General features: G+C 43.5%; 1 protein-coding gene across 8 annotated transcripts in view; it reads right to left on the reverse strand.

Annotated features, from left to right (window-relative positions):
• Positions 1 to 24778, reverse strand: part of EXOC6 (exocyst complex component 6) — a 404697-nt gene that overhangs the window by 330321 nt on the left and 49598 nt on the right. The window contains exon 2 of one of the 8 annotated variants that reach the window (XM_073596043.1): positions 17753 to 17812. The exons of the other annotated variants lie outside the window; for them this stretch is intronic. The gene's annotated coding sequence lies outside the window, so the exon portion shown is untranslated. The remainder of the gene's footprint in view (positions 1 to 17752; positions 17813 to 24778) is intronic. 8 annotated transcript variants of the gene reach the window in all.

Below are 24778 nucleotides of genomic sequence, written 5' to 3' on the forward strand. Positions count from 1 at the left end.
CCATCCACTCCATTTCAGACCCCTTAGGAAACAAGATTGAGTCCTCAAACGGTATAGCAGGTCAGTTTAAACTATTTTTCTCCAAACTATATAATTTAAATACCCAGCCGCAGACTGTCCCAACTAGAAACAGAAAACAACTGATAGAAAAATTCCTAACACAATTTAGCCCTCACCCCTTATCCTCCGACCAGGCTACCGATTTAGACAAGCCCCTCACGCAAGAACTTACGGAGGCTCTTAAACAAATGAAACCGGGCAAAAGCCCTGGCCCAGACGGCCTATCAGTCAGTTACTATAAAACCTTCCTAGAGACTCTAATACCCCAGTTCCTAAACACTTTCAACTCCCTACACACACAACCCGACAAGTGCAGAGACCTCTTGGAGGCCCACATCGTGATGATCCCAAAACCGGGCAAAGACGTCAACATAGTCTCTAATTATAAGCCTATCTCACTCATAAATGTAGATGTAAAACTCTACGCGAAGATACTGGCGAATCGCATACTACCCCTACTCCCTTCCCTGATTTCTTTAGATCAAGTGGGATTTGTCCCTGGTCATGAGGCTAGGGATAATACCCTGAAGGCAATTAACATTCATCATTGGCTCTCATCTTCCAAAACACCAGGATTCCTCCTTTCGCTTGATGCGGAGAAGGCGTTCGACAGAGTGGCCTGTCAGAAGTATTACGTAAAATAGGGTTTAAAGAGCGTATGCTACAATACATTCTAGCCCTATATTCGTCCCCAACTGCAAAAATCAGGATTAACAGCCACCTGTCGGACGCCTTCTCGGTGTCGAACGGAACCAGACAGGGATGCCCGCTCTCTCCCATCATTTTTATACTCACGATGGAACCTATACTCCGCAAGATTAGGTCCAACCAAGACATCAAAGGGGTGAACATTGCCAACACCCAACACAAAATAGCAGCATACGCCGACGACGTACTCTTAATCCTTACGGACCCCATTACCACACTTCCCAACCTCTTAAAGGAATTCTCCTTCTTCAGGGATCTTTCCAACTTGCAAATCAACTTCGCCAAATCTAAGGCCCTTAACGTATTTTTACCTGACTCGTTAGTCAACCTATGCAAACTTAACTTTCCATTTGGATGGGAGACACACTCCATCACATACCTAGGCATTCAGCTACCGTCCAAGCTCACTGACCTTTACCCTAACAACTTTCTCCCCATTCTGAAAACAATACAGACAGACCTCCAAAAATGGAACAGGAACACTCTATCATGGTTCGGGAGGGCGGTGGTCATAAAAATGAACATCCTCCCCAGAATTCTTTACTTACTTCAAACAATCCCAATCAAATTACCGCCCCCATTCTTTTCCACTTACAAAAGATTGTGCCTACACTTTATTTGGGCAGACAAACAATCACGAGTAAGATGGGAAAAACTAGTGACCCCAAAAAACAAAGGGGGAATAGGCCTCCCCGACAAATATTACTGGTCATGCCATCTTGCGAGAATCATAGACTGGCACTTACATACCAAAAATAAAGCATGGATAAATATAGAGGAGGCGTTCTCCTCTTTACCTATCCACCACCTACCTTGGATAAACCCGCACAAAATCCCACAAGACTGTAGGTCACACCCCCAGACAAACACCACGCTACAAATCTTTCACATAGCTTGCAAAAAACTGAGTATTGCCTCTTCCCCCGGCCCACTGATGCCGCTTGATCGAAACTCGGACTTTCCCCCGGGAATCATATCGCTTACTAACAATAGCAGTTCATCACAACATTCAGTTAGAGCGGAATCCTTCTTTGACAAGGGGAAACTAATACCATTCGTAACCATCCCAACCCGATTCCTCGATCTGGACATTCCCTTCTTTAACCACTTCAATACCAGGCACTTAGACACCTTCCCGCCCAGGCCAATTTTCACCTTTCACTGCTGTCGCAATTTGAATGACAATTGCGCGGTCATGCTACACTGTACCCAAACAAATTTTTTATCATTTTGTTCCCACAAATAGAGCTTTCTTTTGGTGGTATTTGATCACCTCTGCGGTTTTTATTTTTTGCTTAACAAATAAAAAAAGAAACGAAAATTTCGAAAAAAAACAAGTTTTTCTTTGTTTCTGTTAAAATTTTTTGTAAATAAGTACGCTTTCTCCTTCAATGATGGGCACTGATATGGCTGCACTGATGGGCACTGATACGGCGGCACTGATGGGCACCGATGAGGTGGCACCAATGAGGTGGCACTGATGAGGTGGCACTAACGGGCACTGATGATGGGCACTGATAGGCGGCACTGATGGGCACTGATGGGCACTGATAGGTGGCACTGGTATGCGGCACTGATGGGCACTCATAGGTGGCACCGATGGGGACTCATAGGCGGCACTGATGGGCACTCGTAGGTGGCATTGATTGGTACATATGGATGGCACTGATGGGTACTTATGGGTTTCACTGATGTGTGGCACTGATGGGCACAGATGGGCACTGACAGGTGGAAACGATGGGCAATGACAGGTGGCACCGATGGGCAATGACAGGTGGCACTGATAAAACATTGCTGGGCAGATCTGGGCATTGCTGGGCAGATCAGTGACATAATGGTGCCAGTTAGACAATGGTGGCTGATCACGTGGTAAAGAGCCTCCGCCGGAGGCTCTTTACCAAGATCGGTGGAGCGGTGTGTCAGGCTGACACACCGCTCCACCGATCGCCGCGATGCGCACCCCCGGGGGCGCGCGGCGGCATGTTATCCTGCTGGACGTCATATGACGTCCAGTCAGGATAACAGAACCACTTCCCGGACGTCAATCCGCTATAGGGCGGGCGGGAAGTGGTTAAATATCTTCAAATAAGACATTTTCTTTAGAGCTCTTCCTCACAGTCTCATTGGTCTAGAGATCACACGCCGTTTGAAGCCATCTGCACGCGAAGTGACCCCCAAAGACACATTGTCTCAGATATCTACCCACTATTGTTCTCTGACATGCCCACCACTAAGGAGGCGACATGCCAAAAATGGGAACGAGAACTAGCCATGGACCTAACTCATGAGGACTGGCACAACATATACACCCACATCCACAAAGGATCACTAAATGTCCATGCACAAGAAAATGGGTATAAAATTTATTCCAGGTGGTATAGGACCCCAGACAGAGTGCATAAATTCCACCCCAGTGTCCCTCCACTTTGTTGGAGATGTAATTCTGCTCATGGCTCATTACTCCATATCTGGTGGGAATGCCCTCTAATCCAACCATACTGGACTGAAGTTCATCGTCTTACCTCTCAGATCACAACTTACACCCCAGATTTCAAACCAGCTCAATACCTCCTGCACCACACATCCATACCACAATCTGCATATAAAAAATATCCGAATGGCTCCGTAAAATAGGGAAAATATCGGAGATGGAGAATCTTATCCATCAGTCTCGGGACACTCCAACTAAATTCTCTGCAACTTGGGCATGCTGGTTACTTTTTAAAGAATCAACCGAATACAAAAATACTGTTTCAAAACCCCCATAGCTTGACCTGGAGGACTATGCATATGTAGGTGCATATATATACACGTGTATATACGAGTATATGTGTGAACCCATAAAACTTACTTCCAACGATGATCATGCTCCTTCCCACCCATCTCTTTCCCTTCTTCTTCCATCACTTCCCTAATGCTAATCCTCTTATCATCTGTTACCCACACAGACAGATCACAGACAGGGAACATCCCATTAAAAATCCCATGAACAGTAAGAGAACCTACCCACCAAACCTGAGGGGCTTTACTTTACGCAAACAAAGACCAAGAGACTGACCTGTCCGAGTTCTGACTTTTATAGAACACATCCCTCACCCGCGCACAGTTAGTTCCCGTTAGGGGTGCGTGTGGCTGAGGCGTGATACTCGGTCTCACGGATTACACTGCTACTCCATTTCCATATGGGCTCATTCGAAAAATCTTAGAACCCAATTGATCGCCTAACGGCATTTCCAAGGTCCGAGTAACCCATAATATCCTTTTTATGTGTACCACTTCGACCTCTGATCGCTATTTCTCCTTCACCTCATGTTCCCATTGATATTACCACTATATATGATTGCTCCTATTGCATCTTATGTATGTATTATTGTCTGGTTTCTTATTCTACTATTTGTAACCTGCAAATTCTTCAATAAAATTATTTGAGAAAAAAAAAAAAAAAATTCATCAGATTTCAAATTTCAATCTGTCTAGGGTGGTTTCCATTCGTGAGATGTCGCCTGCTGATTCGCTTTCTCCTTTTTAGAAGAGTGCTGAGATTTTACATGGACTTTTGTGTAGCCAAGTGGTGCAGACAAGGCAGGAAACAGCCAAAATGTAATCTGTGCATGGCCGGCTTAAGCACATCACAAAGGGCCTTGCATTATGATCAAGTACAAGGTGATTCACATGTTAAAATAAAACAAACTAATGAAAGCCAGATCAGAATCATACTATGGGAATAGTAAACTGAAGTGCTAAAAATAAACATGCTCTTCTGAGGGCTGTGGGAAATAAACCGTATAAATATGCTTCCCATGAATAGAAGACAGCTATATACTAGTGATGCACAGTTTGCAGTTAGGAGATGTTTCTTCCAGTAGATTAGAGTCTCTAATGCTACCCATACACTGACATTTTTTTTTTCCGTCAGCCTAAAATAAATTTAGATGCCTCCCATCCACACTATACAGAGCAAATGAATGTATCTGCAGTGCCAGCTGTTGTAATCTGACAGCCGGCGCTGGTGGCTGTCAGAAAACTAAACAGTGGGCTGCATCAGCTGACAATGTTCTGCCTGGCTCATTTGATCTGTCAATGAAAGAAGGTTCGGACAGGAAGGTGTAGACAAGGCCACCCACAAAGCGAAATTCACATGGTGTATGGCCATCTTAACCACTTCAGTACTGTGCTATGGCCAAAAGACAGCTACAGCATGGTACTATAGTTCTGGGAGAGCGTCCATAGACGTCCTCCCAGAACCCCACCCCCTGCCGCGTACATTGGGTTCGCTCTGTGACCGATCTGTCCTTCAGAAAAAGCTGACCACAGATCGGGCTAATGGGACAATCACAGCGGCCCTTTACCATGTGATCAGCTGTGTCCAATCACAGTTGATCACATATAAAGAGACTTGCCGGTTATCGGCAGTCTTTTCCTCACGCTCTGTCTGAAGAAAGGACTGCCAATAACCGGCAAGCCTGTCATCACACAGTTTACACTGATAACCAGGGCATGATCATCAGTACCCTGAATATCAGTGCAGCCCCATCAGTGTCGCCTATCAGTGCAACCTCATCAGTGCCCATCAGTGCAGCCTCATCAAAACCCATCAGGGTAGTCCCATCAATGCTTATCAGTGCAGCCTCATCCGCATCAAAGCCCATCAGTGCAGCCCCATCAATGCCCATCAGTGCATCCTCATCAAAACCCATCAGTGCAGCCTCATCAAAACCCATCAGTCAGCCTCATCAAAACCCATCAGTGCAGCCTCATCCTCATCAAAGCCCATCAGTGCAGCCCCATCAATGCCCATCAGTGCAGCCTCATCAAAACCCATCAGTGCAGCCTATTCAAAGCCAATCAGTGAAGAAGAAAAATTACTTATATTATAACAGAAACTAAAACTAAGTCTTAATAGTCAGTGCAACCTCATCAGTGCCTATCAGTACAGCCCCATCAATGCCCATCAGTGCAGCCTCATCAAAACCCATCAGCGCAGCCTCATCAAAACCCATCAGTGCAGCCTCATCCGCATCAAAGCCCATCAGTGCAGCCCCATCAATGCCCATCAGTGTATCCTCATCAAAACCCATCAGTGCAGCCTCATCAAAACCCATCAGTCAGCCTCATCAAAACCCATCAGTGCAGCCTCATCCTCATCAAAGCCCATCAGTGCAGCCCCATCAATGCCCATCAGTGCAGCCTCATCAAAACCCATCAGTGCAGCCTATTCAAAGCCAATCAGTGAAGAAGAAAAATTACTTATATTATAACAGAAACTAAAACTAAGTCTTAATAGTCTTGGTCAAGCAATTCAATGGAACAGCAGATATTAAAAATGTACCTGAACTGGTCTTATGACTTTTACTGGAGCACCCTAAGAACCCCAAAGCCTGACAATATTGCTATGTTAGCTAAGAAACCTGTGTTTTGGTACCTTCCACACCTAAGGACAAGCAGACTTAATGCAGTTGGAAGTGTGCGTTACTGCAAGGTAGTGGTAGCGGTAGTGGTAGCTTAGCAATTCTGATATCGCTATAAGTACACTTTGAAGAAGAATTAGAAACAGAAGTTGAAAACCCTTCCTGAATGCCCAGGGTGTCCCACTGCACATAGCACATGGTCATGTTCCCATCCATGCAGTGGTTTCTAAATAAAAGAACATTTCTTTTATGTTTACTCTACACTGTAAGTCCATCCCAAACTGAAGCCCAATTTATGGATGCACCAATTGGGGAGTTACAGCCAGCATGGAAGCCACCTTCCCTTCTTCCTTTTGCAGCTCTGCTCTATAATCTTCCAGCTCTGTGTCTCTTCTGCTCTATGTCTCTGCTTTGTACATGGAGGAAAGACTAAGCTCAGACCTGCCCACCAACTATTCTGAGGAGAGAGACTAGATTAGCAGCTTTTGGTTTGTATTGTTGTGAATGATAGTGTGCTGGAGATGAGCACCGTCACTCACAAAAACATAAGCCCACAACAACACTCACCGGCTACTACTCTATTTACTCTCCACAGAATGGTGGGTGGATCTAGGCTCCTTAGCTTTCCCTCCAAAGCAGAGGGGTACAGCAGAAGAGACACTGGGCTATAAGTTGTGCTGTGCTCTGCTGTGCACAAGCCAAGATTTGTTTTAGCTGGCTTGCCCCCCTCCTCCTGCATATCTAGTGAAGGTTCTTGTCTTAAGCAAGTGCTTAGAGCCACACACAAGCTAATTTACAACGTATTATTATTAATCTACTTGCTAGCTGCGTGGTCAGACAGCCATTGGGGTTGGGTGGATGCCCATCTGATTACACAGGTCTTAAGCAAGCCATACATTATACAATTATACATTATACAAAACCATGGATTGAAGAACAGTTATGTGCACAATTTCCCCATCAACACAATCAGTGCTGATGGGGGGAATCCCTCCCACTGCTCTATTGTATTCTGACAATGGGACGCTTACCAGGTGTCAAAATACAATGATCACTGCTGGTGGCTATAGCGGTCAGCAGTGATTCCATGAGAAAAACCCAGCAGGCTGGATGTACTAGTCAATCAACAGATCGACTTCTGTACAACCAGCCTTCCCATAGATCAAAATTCATCCAGTTTCTGCTGAACTGGCCCAATTTCGATCCTTCTATGGCCAGCCTTATGGCCTGTACACACGATCGGAATATCGTACGACCAATTTTGCTTAATAGTCGCAAGTAGAAATTGAATAGCTAAATAAAGTCACGAAAATTCTCGTACGACAGAAAAAAAAAATCGGAAGTGATGTCATGTGTTGTTATGTATTTGTATTGAATTTTCGGATGACAACTATACTGAATAACCGAAAATCGTACGATCTGGAATCGTACGAGGAAAATTTTAATGCATGCCCGATTGAATAAGATCGGATGAAGGGTCGTGATCGGCTGTCAAAAGTAGTGTACACACGATCCGAAAATCATACGCTCCTTCCTCGGACGACCGTTTTCGTACGATATTCGGATCGTGTGTACGGGCCATAAGACAGTACGTATAAAGGCAGAACAAAGTACTATATGTACTCTGTCCCCTGGGGGTAAGGCGACATGAAAAAGAACATGCAAGATTTCTTCTTTAATATGGAACCTGCAGCCAGGTTCACCAAGTTTAATTTTTACCTTAAACTGTGGCCAAATTTTTCAATGATCCACACACTGACTGCCTACTACATTGACAGACTGTAAAGAAAAGGGTAAAAGTCAAACTCTGTAGTAAATGATTACGCTGCTGTTTAGTACATAGACTCTCCAAGTCCAACATCCATTCAAAATACATAGCGGTAAGACACATTATTAAGTAACTAAATGACATAGCAGAGACAGTTTTGCTTGTGCATTTATGAAGATCTAGAACACATTTCAGATATGGAGTAACTGAAGTATATTTTTGGAGACCATGTGGCTAATTTACTAAAAATGTAAATGATGTTCACTCTGTAAAGTGAATTTTTACTTTGCAATTTTCAAATTGGAAAAATTCTGTGAGCCACAATGATCTTATGCCTTGCTTGTGCTACCTACAGCTGCATGCGCTAATCACGCTTCATATAACGTGCATAGGATAAATTTACAAGTTATGTGCTGCGCTTGGGTAACCCCAAAAACAAAATTAATAATAACCAACTCTGTGCTTACTAGTGCGATAATATTAAATACAAATAATATGAATGTTGAATAAATAAACAAGGTGTGAAAAAACAAGTGCTTGTTACACCATAAATTAGTGCTTAATAGTGCTTGTTACACCATATATAGTGTCTTAATCAACATAAAAAGTGCTTAGTGCTCAATATAAAGTATCCTACTTTTTTTAGATGAAAAAATTAATAAATAATAAATAATGAAAAAAAAGTTCTTTGGCACTCTAAATAGTGCGTGCAAATAATGTCCAGCAGTGATAATAAAACAATGCGTGCAGGCGGTGTTCAGCTGTGACATATCTATATCCCCCTGATGATGACACGTGATCCCTGTGTCGAAGACGCGTAGGGGAGGGGCCAGGACGGAGAGACTGACACGGACTTTACACCAGCGCTGTCCCAGCACAGCATACCGCACCAAACATCCAGTGATTTTGCATAGAAAGCCGTTATAGTATGGTGCACTGACGCACCAGTGCCATGTGAGTACCCAGGTGTGGGGAGCGTTTTCTTTTAATAAAAGTATTTTGACTTTATTACACTATATAGTTTCCTTTTCATTTATATGTATGGAGCCACATTGTTTCCAGCTGGAGGAGTGCAGCAGACACTGAGACTGAGCCCAGGGGTGGCTCCAAAGCGTATTTGGACTCAGGGTAGCAGCTGAGTCACATGCTCTGAGGTGAGCACATTAGCTTAAGGGGGTCACGAAGGAGCACAGGAGCATGTTTTGCAGCACTCAGGATATCTTCGGCATGATGTTGGATTGTTGTCACAGCTGAACACCACCTGCACGCATTGTTTTATTATCACTGCTGGACATTATTTGCACGCACTATTTAGAGTACCAAAGAGAACTTTTTTTCATTATTTATTATTTATTCATTTTTTCATTTTAAAAAAGCAGGATACTTTATATTGAGCACTAAGCACTTTTTATGTTGATTAAGACACTATGTATGGTGTAACAAGCACTATTAAGCACTAATTTATGGTGTAACAAGCACTTGTTTTTTCACACCTTGTTTATTTATTCAACATTCATATTATTTGTATTTAATATTATCGCACTAGTAAGCACAGAGTTGGTTATTATTAATTTTGTTTTTGGGGTTACCCAAGCACAGCGCATAACTTGTAAATTTACTTTGCAATTTTCACTTGGAATTTTCATTTACCTTAGTATATGTAATGAAAATTCATTTTGCAAAAAATACCCAATCACGTGCAAGGAAAATTGAAAAACAAAATTTTTGCTTGCATAGCTTCCCCTTATACACCAAGTAGAAATTCCCTAGAAAATGTACAAAAATTTACTTTGAAAGTGAACATGCTTTACCCCTTGGCACTCATAAACGCAGCCATATGATTTTACGTGAGATCTTACTGGCACTAAGCTCCTACATACCATCTTGTCTGTACTCTCTACACACAAAGCAAATGTACTCTATTGGACATGGTACTTTTTAGAACCCATTCCAGGAACATGTGCGATGGCAATATGGACTATTATCTATTGGTTGCTAGGACGCAGGTGGCTCCTGCTACCTAGCATTTTAGGCTGTCAGGATAAGGGTGGCCCTTTCCGTCCAGTGCCCATGGTTGCTAGTATGCAGAGGGCTCCTGCTACCTAGCATCTTAGGCTATCAGGATAAGGGTGGCCCTTTCTGTCCATTGCCCATGGTTGCTAGGATGCAGGGGGCTCCTGCCGCCCTAGCGGGCTAGGTTGCTAGAATGCAGGCAGTCCCCACCACTTAGAACCCTCTGTTGTTAGGACACTGGTGGCTCCTGATGCCTAGCGTCCTTGGTTGTTAGAAGCCAGGTTTTATTTTTCAGAGCCAATGTGTCATGTTGGTCCTGAGCATGCCAGTAGAGTACATTTGTGCTGTATGTATGTATACATTAGCACAAACTAGAGCCGCACGATTCTGGATAAAATGAGAATCACAATTTTTTTGCTTAGGATAAAGATCATGATTCTCGGTGTAACATCATCTTTGACATTATACAAAAAAAATGGGCTAACTTTACTGTTTAGTTTTTTTTTTTAATTCATTGAAGTGCATTTTTTCCCAAAAAATTGCATTTGATTGACTGCTGCGCAAATACAGTGTGACATAAAATATTGCAATGACCACCATTTTATTCTCTAGGGTCTCTGTTTAAACATATATATATATAATTTTTGGGGTTCTAAGTAATTTTCTCGCAAAAAATACAGGATTTTTAACTTGTAAGCAACAAATGTCAGAAAAGGGCTTAGTCTTTAAGTGGTTAAACTGACCTCATTTGCAGATGAAGTTCCTCACTTTGATCTAAAAGAACCAAATGATACAATGTTTCTTTTGATCTCTCAGTGCTGAGCAATGCTGTGATAAACTTTGTTGGCTGCTCTTTTTTTTTTTTTTTGACAGCTCTGAGCAGAGAACGGCTCTACACTGCTTTTTCATGAATCGTGGAAATGCTGGATTAAGATCATGAGGGGGGTTGAATCGAGATATCGATTTTTTTAACGATTAATTATGCAGCTCTAGCACAAAGGTTCACAGGACTGTGGATGCGCATTTTTTATTTTGATTTTATAGATCTGAAGGCAATGCAACTTTTCTGACCATTACCTAGACCTGTGTATGGGCCCAGAGAAAACAATTCACCTTTGTTGAGATCCATAATATATTAAAAAAAAAAAAAAGAAAAGTTGTACTGATAGAAATGCTGAGCCCTTAGTAAATCTCCCAATATACATTTAGTTATGTTTTCTTAACCTAAATAAAGGCTGGTATTCGACCTCCTATTACTATATTACATATAGAGGCCTCAATCATGGGTTCGGCTAACTTTTAACAGCAACCTATTTTACTTTCAGTTGTAAAATCAGCCAGGTCAAAGTCCAACCTGTCTCGTTAGTAGGTTGTAAGGTTTTACTGCTCAATGAAATACAATAAAATAGGATTTGTTAATGAGCACAGCGAAAGGATTGAAAGGAACAAGATCAGGATGGTAGGTTGATCCCGCAATTTGATCACTGCTAGTTTCTGGTCAGGAGTTTGAAATAACACAAAAATTGGACTCTACAATGGTTTATAAGCATTTTTTCTTTATAAATGTTCCACAATGCAATCATTTACAAATTTTTCTTTTCAAATTTGTATTATTGCTATTTTTCAATGCCAATCCAATAAATGCCAATTGCTACAATATGGCACAGAAAGACAATCTAGTTTGAATAGCAGGGACCTCCTACAACAGACCTGTGGGCAGTGATGAGACCAGGCACCCAGTGAGTAGGGTAATGCCGCGTACAAACTTGCCATGGGGACAAGCTCTGTCGGTATTTCTGACGGAAAAATTTAGAGGATGTTCTCTAAGTCCGTCGGAAATGCCGACAGAAAAAGTCAGATGGGGCATACACACGGTCAGATTATCCGACCAAAAGCTCCCATTTGACTTTTACTGTTGGAAATTCCGACCATGTGTACATGGCATAACTGGTCTCCACCATAGGAAGTTCCTCCCACAAATTACTTTCCAGTCCTGCTATGGAGAGATTTATCTACTGAGTGACAGCGTTTCCTTTTAAAAGAATTTGCAATTTGGGTAATTGGATACTGCAACATACATATATTTCAGGTATTTGCCCAGAGTTATGCTTTAACCCTACACTTAAAAAAAAAATAATGAAATGAAAAGATTCTGACTAGTGAGGGGCAACATATCCAAAGTTCCCTCTGCCAATGCTCACCTTCTGAAAATGAAAACATATGCAGATAAGGACTTTTCTCTGACCTAATCTGAGATTCATACTTGGACAGGGACAGTGAGTCAGAAAATATTGATCTGGATATTAAAGTTTAATATTGTTTAACTGGTTCTTGATGTTGGAGCTCAAAGGCGATGGTTGGACAGTTTACATTACCATGGTTCTCGCAGGACTCCCTGGATGAAGAACCATAATGACAACATATTAAGAGTGCCAGACAATTAATTTTAATTAACCAACACAATGACAAGGGAATAAAAGTGTCCAACATTTTTTGGCTGGTAGGAAGATACCTTTTGCCTAACCCCTTTAAGTGGCTTGTGATGCGGGAGGCCAATAGGAGGGGCTTCTGTACATTTGTTCACTGCGATTTGCTGCACAATGATGTTGTACATTTTCCACCTGTCTCAGTCAATTTCTTACCTTAAAAAATACTTATTGAGGTTTTGCACGTAGTACAGGTCAAGTTAAAAGAATACATTGTTAATACCGGTCTGCCCTTTAACCAGTTCATGGCAGACCCTCTTCTTTTTGATCTCCTCTCTTTTTCTCCCCTTTATCTTTCCTTGTTTGTTCTATGGCGACTCAAATATTGTCGCTTCCCTATTATTGTGGTTTTATTCTCAGGAATTTGACTAGTGGGGGTTCCCTGTAATCTCTTATCCAAGGTTCCTCTCCCTCCCTTACTGTCCCTTCCGACTACCCCCTATTGTGAAATGGCAATTTACAATGCATTCCCCACAGCGCGTTATATATTTTAAAGCTACTTTGGTTCAATATGGACCTAGTTTGTATTTGCCAACTTTTGCATTATGACTGTTCACTGTTCTTACATCTTAGGGTGCTTACCAGAGGGCTCTCTAGTTTTAAGTGATCTATAGTTGATGATTATTTAGATCGTTCTTCAAGCATCATTAATGTACCAGTGTTCTTATTGCTATGTACACCTGAGAAATGTAGGTGTCCATATATGTGACATTTACTACCGTTTGTATCTTCTTACTTTCAATAAAAAACATTGAACTATAAAAGAATACATTGCATATGCATAAAAAGGCACAAGGCAATGAGAAGGAGAGGGGGATGGGGAGGGAAAGAAAGAGCAAAAGGTAGCAGTCAAGTATGCCCACCAAATGTCATAGAAGAACTTAGTCCAGCCCGAGCTGTGACTCTTGGTACATTAATAATATACAACTAGTGAATAGCATCAAATAGTAATCCCTTCGGCATCTATCTAGTTGGACCGATTTTGTCAAATTTTTACGACTGTGATATGTCAATTTAGATAGTGGAAGAACAGCATTTATGGCTGCCTGCCACCCTGTCACAGTGGGGGGCTAAGAAACCTTCCACTTGATCAGTATGGCCCATCTAGGATAGAATGCCCAGTAAAATATAAACAACTTAACATAGTGAGTATCTACCATATTATCTGTCATACCCAACAAGAGGATACAAGGATCAGGGACAAGCTAAACCTCAGTCAGTTTTTAAACTGTCTTTTGTCAAGCCAGTTGTTGCCCACAGGGCCACCCACAGCTCCAATTTCAGCCAATGCAGCAGAAATGTGAGCATGGCTAGCCTAAAACTCAAAGGCCATAAACAAATTCAACAAGTTCTGTGAAAATGATACCTTGTCCTACAAAATAGTATGTTAGACAGAAGGTCTGCAATGGCAACTGCCATGAATACTCTTAAAGAGTATCCATGTGGAACATTTTTGGTTAATATATGAACAGTCATTCGGCTGTAAGCCTCTACTAATTCCACTGAGTGCTATTCCTTGAGGCACTGGAATGCCTCATTAAAACAATAGCAAAACCACATTCTGGCAATATTATTTATGAAGTGTTAAATAAAAGAACATATAAGGCCTCTGTAAGTTATTGAGCAGCTCTAGTCTAGATGACCAAACAGTGTTGATTCTCTAGGGTGGGAAACAGGTGTTTCCAGATGCCGAAAGTGAAAGCTTTATTAGTAGCCAGGCTGAAGAATATTGTGCCAAAATCTGAAAATCTATCCCACATCCAAATACATTACCAGAAAGATTAAATGACTAATCATTATGAATCTTGTATAATTATTATTATAAGTTGCTGAAGTATGTTTGATAGGCCAAAGGATTTTAAGGGCGATAATACACCGTAGAACAGGTGGAAATCGAACACACTGCCAAATGATTGTTATCACAGTTCAATGCAGATGACATGCAATGAACAAGAAACAAATTTTCACAAGGTGATAAACAATGTATGGATATCAAAATACGGGCACTTTAACGTGGGCGGCGTCCATTGTGGTCAGCAGGGGATCTGGGAACAGATCTTTTCCTCAATAGGAATGGATGTCGCTATTGTTTTTCCTCAAGCCAGAAATGGACCCATGTTAGGTCTATGGCCAGTAGGGCTGCTGAAATTAATCGCAGCATCGATGCATCGCGATTCGGGTGTCCCCGATGCGGCATCGATACATGCGACCCGAAAAATCGATGTCTGGCCCCGCCCCCTCCCGGGAGAGCGCTCCGTACGTAAAGCTTTTACTAGTGTGTGTATTTTCCGCTCATGTGACTCTCGGCCGCGCCTCCCTCCTCTCACGTCTCTCCTGATGTCAGCCCCTGAAATCAGGGAACTCAGAGGAGGGAGGCGCGGCCGAGAGTCACATGAGCGGAAAATACACACACTAGTAAAAGCTTTACGTACGGAGCGCTCTCCCGGGAGAATTCCCTGCTCAGGAAAGATGTGACAACCGGCGGAACACCGGCGGCTGGAGTGGAGATCGGGGGGAGATGGTGAGCAGGCAGATCGCCCTGCTCATTACAGGTTGCCACCAGCACCGGCGGAGCAGCATGTAAGTACAGAGGGGGAGGGGGGGCGCTGTGACACAAGTCCATATCATACAATTGTCTTCTATGTGCATTCATCACACCACAACTCTGCATTATTGTCCCCAGTCTGTGACCAACTCCTGTGCCATGTCCCCAGTCTGTGACCATCTCCTGTGCCATGTCCCCAGTCTGTGACCATCTCCTGTGCCATGTCCCCAGTCTGTGACCAACTCCTGTGCCATGTCCCCAGTCTGTGACCAACTCCTGTGCCATGTCCCCAGTCTGTGACCAACTCCTGTGCCATGTCCCCAGTCTGTGACCATCTCCTGTAGCATGTCCGCAGTCTCTGATCATCTCCTGTAGCATGTCCGCAGTCTCTGATCATCTCCTGTAGCATGTCCGCAGTCTCTGACCATCTCCTGTAGCATGTCCGCAGTCTCTGATCATCTCCTGTAGCATGTCCGCAGTCTCTGATCATCTCCTGTAGCATGTCCGCAGTCTCTGATCATCTCCTGTAGCATGTCCGCAGTCTCTGATCATCTCCTGTAGCATGTCCGCAGTCTCTGATCATCTCCTGTAGCATGTCCGCAGTCTCTGACCATCTCCTGTAGCATGTCCGCAGTCTCTGATCATCTCCTGTAGCATGTCCGCAGTCTCTGACCATCTCCTGTAGCATGTCCGCAGTCTCTGACCATCTCCTGTAGCATGTCCGCAGTCTCTGACCATCTCCTGTAGCATGTCCGCAGTCTCTGACCATCTCCTGTAGCATGTCCGCAGTCTCTGACCATCTCCTGTAGCATGTCCGCAGTCTCTGACCATCTCCTGTAGCATGTCCGCAGTCTCTGATCATCTCCTGTAGCATGTCCACAGTCTCTGATCATCTCCTGTAGCATGTCCGCAGTCTCTGACCATCTCCTGTAGCATGTCCGCAGTCTCTGACCATCTCCTGTAGCATGTCCGCAGTCTCTGACCATCTCCTGTAGCATGTCCGCAGTCTCTGACCATCTCCTGTAGCATGTCCGCAGTCTCTGACCATCTCCTGTAGCATGTCCGCAGTCTCTGACCATCTCCTGTAGCATGTCCGCAGTCTCTGACCATCTCCTGTAGCATGTCCGCAGTCTCTGACCATCTCCTGTAGCATGTCCGCAGTCTCTGATCATCTCCTGTAGTCATTTGGGGGCAGTCTGGAGCTCCTCTTTAAGTTGTCTGCACTGTTTACACTTTGCTACATGCAAGGAGTGTTGTCTTTTTTTTTAAGAACAGATAAAATTTAAAAAATGGAGTTCTTCTGACTACTTAAATTTTTTGGATGAAAACCGCGCGCAGTAATCGTGATGCATCGTTAATCGTGGACCTGATAATCGTAATCGAATCGAATCGTGAGGCCAGTGAAGATGCGCACCCCTAATGGCCAGGCTGAAGTAAACAGTCATGTGTCTGTTTACATCATTTTACCTCGGATCTCGTGCGTTTAGGTCCAAAAAAGCAGAAAAGGGACATAAACCTTTTCCATTTTTTTGAACCTAGATGGATTCGGAGGTCTTTAGATATAAACAGCCACGTGAGGTAAAGAGGGGCAGAGTGCATTTCCTCTGGTTCTCCATCATCCTTTGAAATCATTCAGAAACCTCCTGATGCTTTCACGCCAAGTTTCATGCCTCTGTGCCTATGTCCCCCAAACCCAGGTTACTCAATAATGCAACTAGCTACACATCTTCCATGGCTCTTGCCTTTCCATAACCACCTCTTCCACATACTACTGGCCCACTACTGCGATGTAGGGGCTCACTAACCAATAATAATAACAGGAAGGGTCAGATCAGACTCACCACAACTAAAGCTGTAGTAATTGTTGGTTGCATTACAAAATATTTCTGTTTCTTTTTGGGGGGGGGGCTGAACTTTCTACAGTGGAACAAAGCTGTCGAGGAAAGGAAGGGGTTTTGTTCTTAAAGAGCACTTATGTTTTTAGTACAGATTCAAATTAAACCCTGGGCACATAACTTTCATTGAAATATATTCCTCAATAGGTAAAGAGAATATAAATGCACTCCGTGTGCACCTAACACCATTGCAAACCCAGTTAATACCATATGAAAGTAGGGATGACTTCATCATTGTGCAGCACATAACCTGTGCCGAGCGCAGATTTGTGGGAGGTCCACCTCCTACTGGCTGCCTGCAGATAATTACAAGAGGGGAGGACACAAGACCAGTCATCCTGTACATGGAGAGAGAGCAGCAGTGACTAGTCTTTATTACAGGATGTCCCTGCAGTGATGCAAACTTTCATACTGGATTACTGCTCAGATCTGAAAGAAATACACAAAGAAAACCAAGATTCAAAAGAGAATACACATGGCGCTTATATTTAGACAAACCTTTCTCAATTCTGTGGAACCTAAAGGTTACTAGGGGTTCATTAAGCAGTAGGTTGTGAATTAATCTCCAGCCTGGTGGTGCCTACCTACTTCTGACACCATTGCCACTTGGCAGAACCAGTGGTGTGAGACCAATGACACCAATGACCATGTTAGCGGCCTGTAAGGAGGGCATTCTTCCAAGTGACTACCAATGTAAAGGACATTTTTCCCCAATGGCCACGAGTGAAAGGAGGCGCCTCTCCCGCTGACCACCTTTGTGATGTACATTTATTAACTTTTACAGGAGGTTTCCTAAGACCTGTAAAATATATCATGGATTCCTTCATGGTAAAATGGATGAAAGAAAGGCTGATGTAGACAATACTTACGTATCCCAGAATTCATCTTTAATATATTGGTTTTATGGCCATACATCTTTTTCCATGAATCTTTAATAAGAGATATAGCAGTATTAGCTTTTAAGAATTTTCTTCGGTTGATCGTGAGAGACAGAAATAGGAAGATAGGAAGATTGACAGATAATTACATACCGATATATATACATAAATAGGCAAACTTTGGCAGTCAATGATTGGCTTACAGCGTTGGTTGTACAGTGTTATCTCTGGTAGAATGTACTCGACCGTGTCCTGTGGTTTGTGCACCTTACAAAACTTTATGATGGGGGCAATCACTTCACTGTTATAATCTGAGGCAACATCATTTCCTTAGAAAGTATTTTGTAACATTGCTAAGTGTTGTCCTATCTTCAACTGACTTCCTAAGTAAGATCTAATCTCCCTGCAAATTGCTTGTGCTGTAACAGTAACAGACATAGTATGTGTCTTGTCAATAAAAAAGATTACATATATATGCTTGTGTATAGATAATATCAAACCCAGCTCAAGCCCTGTGAGAATATCTAGATCTGGTGCTCTGCTGCACTATTAGGAAGGGCGTTGGGAATCAGTCAGTGGTCAAACAGAGCTCATTAAGATAGAAGCAGGAAATCCCTCCCGACAAATTCTACTTACTTCTCACTTTCTTTTCTAAGCTGTGTGCACCAACAACCACTGAATTGTGTGAGCAGCTCAATTAGACCGGAAGATTTCTCACCAGGCCTCATGCATCACAGGGTCAATAATAAGAAATGTTAGTTTGCCATAGCCACCAGTAAGATTCAATTTCAGCTGTTGATTTCAATCTTCTACAGCGTTGTTGATTTCAATACTCCACAGAGTCATTGATTTCAATCCTCCACAGCGTTAACACAGGGTTCCCCCACACAGGGGCTTCAGCTTCACAAAGCAACAACAGGTAATGAAAAAAACTGCTAGTCCACCTAGCTACATTCAGAAGCTCCGCCACTGTTGGTAATGGTCTCTCTGACCACAGGTTCCTCAGACCCACTCTTAGCCCCTATGTAGAGGGTCTCCTGATACACCAGGTGCTACTCACTCCTCCAAGACTCACAGATTTCTCTGGCTTCCCTGGACTATCTCCCAGTTGCCTCAGCTCTAGTCTTCCATACTCTCGCAATCTCCCAGACCCTCTCAGCTTGCCCAATTCTCTCAGTCCAATGGCGTGGAACCTCTCCCACATGGAGTGCTGTCCTCCTGGCTGCAGCAACTGCAACAACTCTCACTCCACCTCCTGTACATCCTTCCTGAGGATTGGTGCCCAGAACTGGACAAAATACTCCAGATGATAAGACAGATACTCACCCTTGTAGCCAGTTTTTAAGCCATGTACTCACCCTATCATCCATTCCAATGGACATTACTTTGTAAAGTAAACGTTTATTGGGGAACTGTGTCAAATGCTTTGGCAAAATCCAGATATACCACGTCTACAGGCCTTCCTTTATCTAGATGGCAGCTCACCTCCTCATAGAAGGTTAATAGATTGGTTTGGCAAGAACGATTCTTCATGAATCCATGCTGATTACTGCTAATAATACCGTTTTCATTACTAAAATCTTGTATATAGTCCCTTATCATCCCCTCCAAGCGCTTGCATACTATTGATGTTAGGCTAACTGGTCGGTAATTCCCAGATATACATTTTTGCCCTTTCTTAAATATTGGTGCTACATTTTTTTCTTAAATCAGCTGGTACCATTCCAGTCAGTAGACTGTCAGTAAAAATTAGGTACCTCGGGTGCAAGCCATCTGGTCCCGGTGATTTATATTGTTACATTTCCCAAGTCTATTTCTAATTCTGTCCTCTGTTAGCCATGAGGGTGCTTCCTGTGATGTGTCATGAGGATAAACACTGCAGTTTTAGTTACTGAAGCCCCCCGATTCCCTCGTGAAGACTGAGGAGAAGAATAAATTCAATACCTTCGCCATCTCCCCATCCCTTGTAACCAGATGTCCTTCCTCATTCTTTATGGGGCCAATATGGTCTGTCCACCCTTTTTTAATGTTTACATACTTAAAGAATTTCTTGGGGTTTTTTTTGCTCTCCTCCGCTATGTGTCTTTCGTGTTCTATCTTAGCCACCCTAATTGCACCATTACATATCTTGTTGCATTCTTTGTAAATGTATAGATGACAATCAGCGCAAACTACTATAAACCCACACCCAATTGCAAGCTGAACACTACAGGTAATCACAAATGCCTGAAAAAATAACCAAAATAGGAAAGAGAATAAGTGCAGCACATGTATCCCCTAGGGGATGGTGATCTCCTTGATGTTGTCACTGGAAAGGAACACAGCAGTCATAAGATCCTAGTATCCAAAAAGATAAGCCAGTCTTCCAGCAGAAAGAGCCCCAAGGGATACAAGCATCAAGATCCCGGTGTCCCCATGGATAATTCAGAGAACGTGGATCTCTGCAGAGCAGGGGTCAAACTCACATGTATCCCCTAAGGCAGTGGTTCTCAACTCCAGTCCTCGGGACCCACCAACAGGCCAGATTTTAAGTATTACCTTGGGGAGTTGCAGACTAGAATACTGCAATCACTGAGCATCAAGTGATATCACCTGTGATGTATTTCAGCTATCTTGCAAACCTGGCCTGTTGGTGGGTCCCGAGGACTGGAGTTGAGAACCACTGCCCTAAGGGATGGTGATCTCCTTGATGTTGTCACAGAGAACGTGGACCTCTGCAGAGCAGGGGTCAAACTCACATGTATCCCCTAGGGGATGGTGATCTCCTTGATGTTGTCACGGTCTCCATGTGTTCATCTCCAAAAAAGTCCAAATGCTCATCCCTCAGCCTTGTATTTTTTGAAGGCCTTTGCCTTTGCTTTTATATGCATTTCTACATTGGGGTTAAGCCATCCAGGACTTTTGTTTGCTCTTTTACATGTATTTCCCAATGGGTTGCACTGGCTAATGGCCTTATTTAATATGCCCTTAAAGCGAACCCATCTCCTCCGTGTTCTTTGTTTCTAAGATTTTATCCCAATTTATATCTTCTAGCAAGGTTTGCAGTTTAGGGAAGTTGGCTCTTTTGAAATTCAGTGTCTTTGTCTATACAGGGGGCTCTGATGGGGACATAAATATGCAGGGGGGGTCTGATGGGGACCAGATGTATGGAGGTGTGTGTGTGTGGCGGTAAGACAGATGTAAGGCCCTGTGCACACTGGAAGTTTAGCCCCTGTGCATTAGGTTACCGCTTTTAGGTGCAGGTGGAGGATACAGTTGCGCCATCCAGCTTTACTGCCCTCAGCCTGTTCAATTCCATTCTATTCTTCTGCAGATTTATTTATGAAATAACAGATTTTATTTTTTCGGCCCACGAATATGTGAAAAATGCACAATGTGGCCCTCGAAGTGAAAAGTTTGGAGACCCCTGATTTAGAGGAATCATTTGCAGTCAGAGATTCACTGTTGGTAAGATCATCTGAAAAACTAGCCACTTATGGCTCAAATTTCAACCATTTCTACTAAAGTCAGGAGATAAATTCTTACCCAACTGTGACTACATTCTATGAGATGTAGCCGCGGCTCCCTAACAGTGGAGATTCCTCCCTCCAAGCTGTTTGAGTTGGATGGGGCAATCAAGTGATTTTCTTTCCATCTCCCACAAGCTGAACTGATAAAAATTCAAGGTGTCCAAGCCCAGCCCAAGGCTTATCCAAGTCTAAAGCCGGCCATAGATGGTTCGACTCTCGGCCGGTTCAGCAGGAACCGCCTGAGATTCGAACATGTATGGGCAGGCTAAATGTACCCAAGTTGATCGATCAATCAACTTGGGTACAACTGGCCTGTCGGATATTACACGTGATTATTGCTAGCGCCTATTATAGCCGCTAGCAGTAACCACTCTATTCTTAAAGCAGAGATGGATTCCAAAGCCCCCCCACCTTCAGCCAGGAGAATACAATGGCTTCATGGGAGGGATTCCTCCATCAACACTGACTGCAGGAAATAAATTATCAGTCTATGACCGACATGAACACACATATACCAAGTATACAGGTTGAACTGGATGGACTAGTGTCTTTATTCAACCTTACCAACTATGAAACTATGACCAGCTTAATGGGAAAAAGGCACTCCAGTTTTTTGTTACAACACAGGAGATTGCTCAGGGCTACAATGGAAGCAGATCATTTCAATAATGACTTTGAGAAAAGCCATGGTAAAACAAACACCAACTACATCGCAGCAAACATATGAATTTGCGGAAAGGTTGGCAAAATCCTTGCAATACAGCTGACCTGAAGGCACTGTTTTTTTTCTAAACAAGACTAGTGAATAAAGAATTCCAGAAAGGTGAAACACTTCCAAAGCTTCCCTTTCCTTGACATGATGGTCTTGATTTACTAAAGGCAGACAGTTCACTTTGCAAGTGAAGTTGCACTTTGCAGGGAATTTGCCCCAGAGCATAATGAATGAGGTGAAGCTCTGCTAACTTCCATCATCCAAATATGTGCAAGCAAAAATGCTGCCCCTCCATCCTTGCACATGATTGGGTATTCTTTGAAATATGAAATCTCTGGAGCAAATTGCAAACAGCCTATCAGCCTATAGAAAATCAATCCCAATGAAACTCTAGTACTCTCTTCATAATCTACGAACCAATTTTGGGGCTTTATTCAACTCAAATTCTTAAAGTGACCGAGAACAGCAAAGACGATGTAAGAAGACGGTATACAGCCAAAGAAAATAGCAATTTGTCATGCCTGGTGTAGGTCATGTATGGTCATGATGAATATTCAATTAAGACCACTACACAACTGAAGACACGCACTGAACACCAGCATTAAACATTCTGTAGACAGACATGTTCCTGGGGTTACTCCAATGGTATATTGCAGGGATATGTTCTTCTACATCTACTGCAACATAATGGGGTTATTTTACTAAAGATAAATAGATGGTGCACTTTGCAAGTGCAGTTGTTCCAGAGCTTAGTAAATGAGGGGAATCTCTACTGCCTTCGATCATACAATTATGTGCAAATAAAAATGCTGGGTTTTTTTTCCTTGCATATGATTGGGTATTCTTTAGCAAAGCGAAGCTTCATCTCATTTACTTAGCTCTGCTACAACTGCACTTGCAAAGTAAACAATTCTTTTTGCCTTTAGTAAATCAACATGATAGGGGGAATTTATTAAAAAGCCCCCCTAATACTTACCTGAGCCCATCTCGATCCAGCGATGTAGCATGAGAGCCTCAGCTATCCGGGACTCTCGCTCATAATTAACTGAAACACAACAGCGGCGCCACTAGCTCCCGCTGTTGCCAAAGTCAGTTAGCCACTCAGGAGAGGTAGGGGGCGGGACCGAACAGCGGCTCTATGTCTGAATGGACACACAGAGCAGCAGCTCAGCTCGGATGCCCCCATAGCAAGCAGGGAGGGACAATGAGAGCCAGCGAGGGACCCGAGAAGAGTAGGATTTGGGCTGCTCTCTGCAAGACCATTACACAGAGCAGGTAAGTATAACATGTTTTTTTTTTCTTTAAAAATAACAAATGAGAATTTAGTATCACTTAAATGGCATCCCAGTCTTAGTCTGTAGGGTTCAATATTGAGTTGGCCCACCCTTTGCAGCTATAACAGCTTCAACTCTTCTGGAAAAGGCTGTCCACAAGGTTTAGGAGTGTGTCTATGGGAATGTTTAACTGTTCTTCCAGAAGCACATTTGTGAGGTCAGGCATTGGTGTTGGATGAGAAGACCTGGCTTGCAGTCTCCGCTCTAATTCATCCCAAAGGTGTTCTATCGGGTTGAGGTCAGGACTCTGTGTAGGCCAGTAAAGTAGCTCCACCCCAAACTCGCTCATCCATGTCTTTATGGACCTTGCTTTGTGCACTGATGCTCAGTCATGTTGGAACAGTAAGGGGCCATCCCCAAACTGTCCCCACAAAGTTGGGAGCATGAAATTATTCAAAATGTCTTGGTATGCTAACACCTTAAGGATTCCTTTCACTGGAACTAAGGGGCCAAGCCCAACCCCTGAAAATCAAACCCACACCATAATCCCCCCCTCCACCAAATGATTTGGACCAGTGCACAAAGCAAGATCCATAAAGACATGGATGAGTGAGTTTGGGAGTTTGACCTGATAGAACACCTATGGGGTGAATTAGAGCTAAGACTGCGAGCCAGGCCTTCTCGTCCAGCATCAGTGCCTGACCTCACAAATGTGCTTCTGGAAGAATAGTCAAACATTCCCATAGACACACTCCTAAACCTTGTGGACAGCCTTCCCAGAAGAGTTGAAGCTGTTATAGCTGCAAAGGGTGGGCCAACTCAATATTGAACCCTACAGACTAAGACCGGGATGCCATTAAAGTTCATGTGTGTGTAAAGGCAGGTGTCCCAATACTTTTGAGTGTATTTTCTGGGGGCTTTTCAGGCACTCCAATTGAAATCGTTTCAGGACAAAATGTGTATGGATTGGGTATGACATGTTGATGATTTAGACCCCTTCCACACTGGGGCGGTTTGCAGGCGCCATTGCGCTAAAAATAGCGCCTGCAAACCGACCTGAAACAGCCGCTGCTGTGTCTCCAGTGTGAAGGCCCGTTGGGGTTTCACACTGGAGCGGTGCGCTAGCAGGATGGGAAAAAAAGTCCTGCTAGCAGCATCTTCGGAGTGGTGAAGGAGCGGTGTATACACCGCTCCTTCACCGCTCCTGCCCATTGAAATCAATGGGGCAACGCGGCTATACCGCCGGTAAAACGCCTCTGCAGAGGCGCTTTGCGGTGGTCTTTAACCCTTTCTCGGCCGCTAGCGGGGCGGTTTTACCGAATACCGCCACTAAAACGACGGTAGAGCACCGCTGTAAATAGCGGCGCTTTACCACCGATGCACCTCCCGCCCCAGTGTGAAAGGGGCCTTATGAAGATAGTGACTACTCCTCCACAGCAGCCCCCGACCTTTATAGAAGAGAGACGGTGGTGCTAATATAGGTGATGGTGTTCTGCTAGAGGGCTGTACCTGAAAAACATCC

The sequence above is a fragment of the Aquarana catesbeiana genome, linkage group LG08 (assembly GCF_042186555.1).
Source record: "Aquarana catesbeiana isolate 2022-GZ linkage group LG08, ASM4218655v1, whole genome shotgun sequence".
In the NCBI taxonomy this organism is placed as follows: domain Eukaryota; kingdom Metazoa; phylum Chordata; class Amphibia; order Anura; family Ranidae; genus Aquarana; species Aquarana catesbeiana.